The sequence below is a fragment of the Micropterus dolomieu genome, linkage group LG22, assembly GCF_021292245.1.
Source record: "Micropterus dolomieu isolate WLL.071019.BEF.003 ecotype Adirondacks linkage group LG22, ASM2129224v1, whole genome shotgun sequence".
In the NCBI taxonomy this organism is placed as follows: Eukaryota; Metazoa; Chordata; class Actinopteri; order Centrarchiformes; family Centrarchidae; genus Micropterus; species Micropterus dolomieu.
This window is the reverse complement of record NC_060171.1, coordinates 18,348,524-18,356,603: the sequence shown is the minus strand read 5'-3', so window position 1 is coordinate 18,356,603 and position 8,080 is coordinate 18,348,524. Positions and strand designations below refer to the sequence as shown.

The window sequence follows — 8,080 nt, the reverse complement described above, 5'->3', positions numbered from 1 at the left end:
GGGCTGGCACTCATGAAGGACAGGGAAGGGGAGAAACAGATTCAGGTGGAGAAAGTCTAGTAATTTAACAAAGAAGCGATCAAGGCAGGTGATAATGATGGGTGTTGACCGATGCAGGCCTTGTAATACTGTCTACCTGTGGTCACGGTCAGAGAGGCAGCGCTCCCCGCTGTCACTCCTTTCACTCTCTCGGCGCTCACATTGTAGCTGCAGCCGTTCACCAGCCCTGTAACCACGGCAACCTGCTTCTCCTTGGGTATGGTGAGTGTGTTTGTGACTGATTGGTTGGCCACAGTGACTCTGTAGAAGTCAAACTCTCCAAACGCGCTGTCCCAGCTCACAGAGACAGAAGAAGAGTTCATGTTGTCTAAATGAAGGGCGCATAATCCTGCTGGGCCTGAAAAACATTTTTGCAGTTTTACACCTATATATTTCCTCATTTGGGCCACTATTTAATTATCTCTTTTTATGTGTTACAGGGGAATAATGCTCTAACTATGGAATCACCAACGGCACTTTCTGTCCTGACAGGCGAGGGCTTCCTGAAATACTCCTGAAATACAGAATTTAGGCCTGTGTCTTTGTGTGTGCCTGACTGTATGTATGAGTGTCTCTTACGTGTGCTGAACTCGCTGTGGACGGCCTGACTGGTGTCTGAGCCGAGCACACTCTGAACGCTGATACTGTAGTCTGACCCCGGGATCAAATTCCTGATCTCATAACATGTGCCCTGGACAAGCACCTCAATCCACGACTTCCTGTCCGCAGACAGCAGGCCAAAAACTAGCTGAGAAAAACAAAGAGAAAACTTTTTCAGGGCTTTACAAAACCCAATTCAAGTTTCAATTACAGACTGTGAAAACAGTACACTTTTTGCTTTACCAATCTACCAATGACTCAATTATTTCTTTTACTGTGGTACACTTCTTTTCATTACCAATCCAACAATGTCTCTCAATTATTTCTCTTTGTGTGGGTTTCTATTGTGTGCACGTAATGTGCTTGGTCATTCTTCCTGGCTGGGGCTCTACGGAGGTCATACATCTTTAAAGGATTGGTAACCAAATCTGTGGTGTGCTGACAACAGTTGCTAGATAACCAACAGGTGAGTGCGGAAGCTGACGCAAGTGGCCTCATTTGTCCTTGAAAAAAAAACATGTTTTGAGTAATGTCTGTGTAAGACAAATGACAAGGGCGCACATCATTGTGCACAGCCTGTGATTGTTACCTGGAACTGGACTGATGCAGTAGTATACAAGTCTTACCTTGTAGCCCTCCACCTGTCCTGGCGGTGGTCTCCAGGTGACAAACAGAGACGTCACTACCTGTTCTGAAAGAGCTACTTCCTGTGGCATCTCTGGGACTGGAGATAAGATTCCTATTAGCATGTGACACTACATACTGACACATAATCATCATGATCTGTCATTCAAGGTAATACCCATGTGAATACAGGCGTGAAGTGAACTTTTCACATACTTTATAGGTTCACCAGCAATGGGAAATACTGGAGGCGAATAAGTACTGAGATCCAAACATAATTTTGTACTTCTACTTTAATGTGAATAATTTCTTTGGTAAACATTTGGTGTGTAAATTATAATGTAAATATCACTGTAAAAGCACTGTTAAACTGCATTAAAAACAAACTGTGAAGCAAAAGACAAACAAATTATTTCCTTTTAGGCTGATCCCTCAGTGCTTCAAAGCTTGTGCTCTAATTTCGATTGTGACAATGATTTATTTCAAACCACCTTCCTACTCTGACATGGCATTTTAATAAAATGTTATCAGTTAAAGACTGAAACTGAATACAGATAAAAAAATAATTTCCTTTTTGTCTCATGTTTTACCTGCGAACCTGCACTCCTTACAGAATTCACATTTTATGATCTTACTTTCTTAATCTAATATTTGATAATATTTTTAAAGTTGTGTTTGTATATTTCTGCACTCTCATGTCCTGCTACATTCATTTTGTTATCCAAGTCGTTTTCGTTTTCTCTCTCCCTCCCACACCCATACACATCTGGGCACAAGCACAACCAATATTTGGTGCTCGGTACTTACATTTGGCCTAATCTCTTACGTTTTACTTACTAGTATGGAGGATCATAGTAGCAGGTTTACTCCTTCTTTCCCCACTGGTGCTAATCACTTCAATGGTATATTGGCTTCCAGGAACGAGGCCTTTAAAGCAGTAAGATCTGTGAACACACATAGCAAGCACAAGCTTTCAGTAATCCATTTTGCACTACGTTGTTTTGTCTTTTGATCTGGTGATTGTGATTCCAGTCTCATAAAACCTGTAATCATTTGTGTACTGGCTGACAGAGTGAACCAGACCTGCACTCCTGATGAGAAATGATCAGCTCTTGATTGGATGTTTTGTTTTTGATGGACAGGATGAGTCTGCTCACCACTCCCCTGACCATACTCCAACGAATGCATATGGATGATGTGGTTTTATTGACAAGAGACGCCTCCACTGGGCTGGGAGCTGGTGTAAAAAAACATTACACCTAGTAGTCAGAATTGAAAGACTGAGCAGTGTGTGTGTATGTTTGTGTACGTGCGTGTGTTTTTACCTGCAGTGATGTTGATGGTGACAGGGTAACTGTCTGTGAAGGACTCCTTCTCTGTTCGCACTGCAAAGTGGTAGAGTCTGCCTGGAGTCAGACTAGAAAACTCTGCACTGTGATTGAAAACCTTCTGCACCTGCAGCAAACAAATGAAATAACCAAAGAAGCTGACTTAGAGCCTTATTATAATTCTTACAGCAACAGCATTAGTTAGAGGGGCAGAGGTGAGGTTAATGTTTGGTACATAAAGTCATGCTATCTGCTGAACACAATGAATCTTTCCTGAAGCAACTTCTGATTAGTGCCTTACCTAAGGCGATTCATTAGTCATTCCGGTGGTTGTGCACACTTAATTAATTCTTCGCCCAGACTTTGACAGATACTTTGGGAAATCAAATATGTGCCTAAACAAACCTGCTACTTAAATCAAGTAAAGTAAGGTAAAATCACTCACATATTTTTAAGAGTTTGTTTTTGTTTACCATGCGTAAATGGTGACATTTGAGGCAGATGACCTCGTAACTGTCAGCCTGCCCTTGTGCTGGATCCCAAAGCAGCTCTATGGATGAATCTGTCACCACACCCTCCCTTACTCTGTTAGGAGGAGCCAGACCTGAAATCACAGTCCCACAACCAATACTGTAATTATTCCTCTAACATACTCAAAATACTAATTACCTTTGTTAGGGGATATCTTAAAAACCTGTGTATTTTGTGATGATGCCTAATTTATCAACAAAAAGATTATAATTACAGTAAATATTAGGAAATAAATAGGAAATCATTTTGTGAAAAGTGCAAGAATTAATTCTGTAAATCTAAGCTCTCCAGGCTATCTGTCTTATTTTAATTTAGGCAGAAAGCTTAGCCATGTCAACATTAGGCCTTGTCTGCCATAAGATGCACACTGGCCACGATATCTATCATACAATCTGACTTCTGTCTTATATCGTGAAGCCATCTTCTTGTTACAAAGAAGGCTTAAATTTGGCAAGCAAATTTGAAAATCGGTCTCAGCTGTAAGAAGTCACGCCACATTACATTACACTACTACTTCTCTCAGAATAACAAAGCTGAGTTCCTTAACTTTTATCAGTCAAATTATGGATTGCTCACAAGCAAAAAAATATATCAAACCATTTATCATTGACTGAAGCACTCAATAAGTGCACCCAGGAGTGTCAATTGACTGGATTTCAACTGAAATGTACAGTTGAATTTACACATTAAAGGCTAAATGGCATAATATATCAGAATATATGTAGACCCTTCATTAATTATGCTAAGGATTTAGATTTAACAGATGATCAAGTGGAAAACTAGTTTCTGTGGACAATGCAGTTTCCAAGCTTGTCTAATTTTTATTTAGACAAGCTTGTCTAAAGTTTATCATTTCGAATGTGTCTGCTGTAGTTGGCGATGTGATTAGTATCTGCATTAGTATGTGCTCACTTGTTCTAACAAGGCGGGTGTGGTAAGGTGGTCCCATCTGCTCTCGACTGGTGCTGTACACCCTGAGCTGGTACTCTGATCCTGGACTGAGGTTGCTAAGGGTTATAACATGAACACCTGTAGGGAGGGAGTACCATTCACAAGTGTACCCACACAATCCCTCACACACACTGTCACACACTCCCGGACATATGCACACTTTCACCCCATCAATCAGACCCAGCTGTGGATGCTGGATGTACAGTTGTGCAGAGTTTGTGCCCACTGAGAGAGGGACTGCTACCGAAACTGGCATTGGATCTATACATGTAGAGGGAGAAAAAAAGAGACAATGATGGTTTACTTTTTTATTGACTAGTATGGTAAAAATTGACGTCTACATCATTTAAGGATAGGTTCACAAAATCTGTCTTAACACAATAGTCAGGTGTCCATATGAGCATTAAAACAGGTTTTAGATGCTGTAATTAGTACTCCAAATTCGTATTGGCCACAGTCCTCCTTCTGTTAAATGATTATTCAAATGTTTATCTGAAGCTAATATGGGGCTTGTGGCTTCCAAATGAGTTAAATCAAGTGGATATCTCCATCCTGTCAATGCAACTCCACAGGGAAAAACACTGTCTTGGGAAACACAAAGAGGGATTTTGTACTAGAAAGGCAGTAACTTAACTCACTGACTGCCTCAGACTGCTTCAGGCTGCTGAAGCCTCATATGAGCTGCAGATAAACTTACATAAACTTCAATACACTGATGCACAAAACGAAGTTGGCAAATTTTCACTTACATTAAAAAGACTTTTGAAAGGGATCTTTTATATAAACTTGTGAACCTATCAATTAAACGCAGTACTCATATTTCTCTTACCTGTGGTGTGGATGATGCCGGCCGTCTTGCTCCTGTCCTTCCCCATCAGTGAGACCACTCCGACTTCATAAGTGTGACCCGGAGTAAATGTGCCCAAATCAACACACACAGACTCATTCACCCAGTGTGCACCAGGAGTGGACTGGTTTATCCACAGTGAACTTGAAGTGGGGTAAATGAGTGGGTGAGATGTGATGTAATAACCATCTGGTGAATCATCAGGTGGACTGGTCCAGCAGACTGTCAGATTTCCTGTTGCGCTCACCACCACCAGACCACTGGGGGCCCTCACTGCTAAGAGGCACAAAAGGATAAGTCATTTAGTTGTTGACTAACGTGGGTCAAAGCAAAGTCAACACAACCTCTCATGCATAACTGTTTTATGCATTATTTTAGTTTGGACAGTTATTGGACAATAGACACAATACCCAGAAAAAATTAAATAAGGGAAATGTTGTCTCCTTAATAACATTGAGACAAACAGTGTAATTAATGATTTTAATCAAAAATGTATCTAGATAACCAACATATTCTCATCTCAATGCGTCATTACTGATGCTTTCAGACAGCGTGACGGCCGATGTCCGCAGCTGTAGGGTTAGCCGGTCGACATACATAAAGTCAGTGACTTAGGTTTAGGTCATAGACTGTATGGTTTAGGTACTAACATTTCTGATGGTTGTGGTAAGGGTGGGGGCTTCGGGGGGGCTGTCAAAACCTTTATCACGAACGTAGCTAGCAAGCTAGCTAGCGCTAGCTAACTACCACTTCCGGTCTGAGGTAAGAACGGGCTTACCATTACAGCAATGATAATGCAAACATAGGGAACTAAATTGGGTGATTTGGATAATTAATTCAAAGACAAGACCACTAAACACACTGACTGGACCTTTGCTGTGAGGTTTAAAATATTTAGCTGCTAATCCAAATTACTTCTTCATGGAGGAAATCATCAGTATTTATCTTGAGAGGATGCCACCTAACTTTTGGCAACTTGTGATGAGCTGGTGTTGCTTCTCAGAACTGAAGTCACCAGTTGGATTACCAGCCCTTCTCAAAATGACTTCACAAAAGTCCAGTCAAATCTCAGTCTTGTCTGGGTGAGTAAGATGATCTATGGTGGCAATAACGGAGAACTGACTTTCATGTGATTGTGAAGTTTTCATTTGTATATTTGGATCTAATTTATATACCATTCTTATAGAAATGGAAATCACTCAAATTAATTGTTAAAACTACTACTTGATACTTGAAGTTGCCAATACCTACTAAAACATTGCCCTTTACTGTAAGCTTCAAAAAAGCATTTCCTTAAAAACTTTTTGAATCAAAACAATATGCTAACATAGGCATTGTATTTCAAATAATAACATTATTATTATATTAGCTGCTTCTGTTTCAAGTTAGTGATATAGCACATGCTGGCTCACTGTCACACTGTCATGACTTACTGGGACACCTGAGTAGAACAGAGCCATGGTTCATTTTGTGCTTTTCCTACTATGACATGTCAGAATGGTGGCTGTGAAAAAGGCCTATTCTATTACGTGCTTACCAGTCTGTACAGTCAAAGGTGTCTGTCCACAGCTCTCTATCCCATGCTGGGTTACTGTGTAAACTTCAACCTTGTATTTCCTGTAAGACTCCAGCCCTCCAATCACAGCTGTGTATGACTGCAACCCACCAGTCTCAGATAACTTGGAGATGTTGGTCATTCCAACTATCCTCTCTTGTCTTGAAGACATGTCTGCATAGCGCACAACAAATGTCCATCCGGCGTTTAGCTGTGCATCCCTCAGCACCCAGTGGACACTAATCTGGCTGACGGTAATGGGGCCAACAGTGATATTTTGAGGAGGAAGAGGTCCTGTAAAAATAAACAGAAAACATTTGAAGTTACATTTGTTTGAATATGATGCTGTTTCTGTAACTTATGTGTATGACAGGTTGTCAACAGACTCACTAGTGTATGCAGTCCGTGTTTGTCCCAAGAGCCAGGAGGAGCCGGCATGGTGAGAGGCTTGAAGGGTGAAAGAGTAGACGCTCCCTGGAAACAAACCTGCCACAGTTACCCCTCTGGAGGAGAGGGACATGGGGACCCTGACATTTCTTTTAACACCGCTCTGGCTCTGTGTGCCCTTTTTGCCCTCTGACTTCCTGCTTGCATCTGATTCACCTTCACCCGACTCTCCATTTGCCTCCTCTTGGTACTGGAGGAATACCTCAAAAGAAGAATGATTAAGTGAGTTCAAGGGTGAGAGGTCACTCCAACGAAGCTCTACGTGTTGCTCTGTCACCTGAACCACGACAAAGGAGAATGAGGCAGGGACTGGAGGGGCTGTGAAAGAGAGAGAAACATAGCACCATCATAGCAACTAGAGGTGGAAATAGGGGAAAGAGATGCTCAAAATTTATATGGTTTGGGATAACTAGTAAGTGCTCTGGTTAATAAAAGTATATTACACAAGTTATTTACTCTGGTACTGGCAGATGAAAGGTAGAGGGATGCTACAAAAGAATGGAGTGAGAAAGTGTCCTTGTCCTGTGGCATTCCTCTGAAGGGCAAAACAGTCTGTCTGATTGTCTGGCAGCGATGACTTGATAGTGTTCGTTACGTTATAGGTTGAGCCATCAGACCAGAGAAGTTGTCCCTCCTCCTGTGGAGTGACCCAAGAGAGAAAGTATCAACAACAAAACTCCTCTTTAAGGAGTAGCTGCTGCCACGGGGCTTTTCCTGTTTAGAAAGTAAACTACTTTGCCAGAAAATCTGCTTCAAGTAGTGGCGGATAACATTACACAATCGTATATCCTTTGGACATTTTCTCAAACACAAAATCATAATTCTCTATAGGAAATAATTTGTCATTTCCTTTGTGTAGGTCCTTTACATGAAATGTATGTAAAAAAATATAAATTTTCTTGCTCTGTATACACTTATACTCTGGCAGGTATTGTGTAGGTGATGTGATGTCAGTGCAGTTAAGTTTAATTACACTGTAAGATATTTTTAAGTCTACTGCAGTTTACTTGCCACGTATTCATCCATATCCTACAAGTTCGAATTCAGTCAGTGTCAGAACAACTACTCAATCCCTGCAGGGTTTAAAAGTATCCACTGTGTTGTAAATATTTAATCAAAAGTTTTTTTCTTGACAAATCCCTCTTTAAATGACTAGAT

The 8,080-nt window shown here is 41.0% G+C and overlaps 1 long non-coding RNA gene across 1 annotated transcript; it reads left to right on the top strand.

Annotated features, from left to right (window-relative positions):
• Window positions 1–5,698: 5,698 nt before the first annotated feature.
• On the top strand, window positions 5,699–7,913 carry LOC123961787. Its single transcript, XR_006822780.1, has 2 exons — window positions 5,699–6,002; window positions 6,849–7,913. It is a non-coding gene; the product is annotated as an uncharacterized LOC123961787 (long non-coding RNA).
• Window positions 7,914–8,080: the final 167 nt, after the last annotated feature.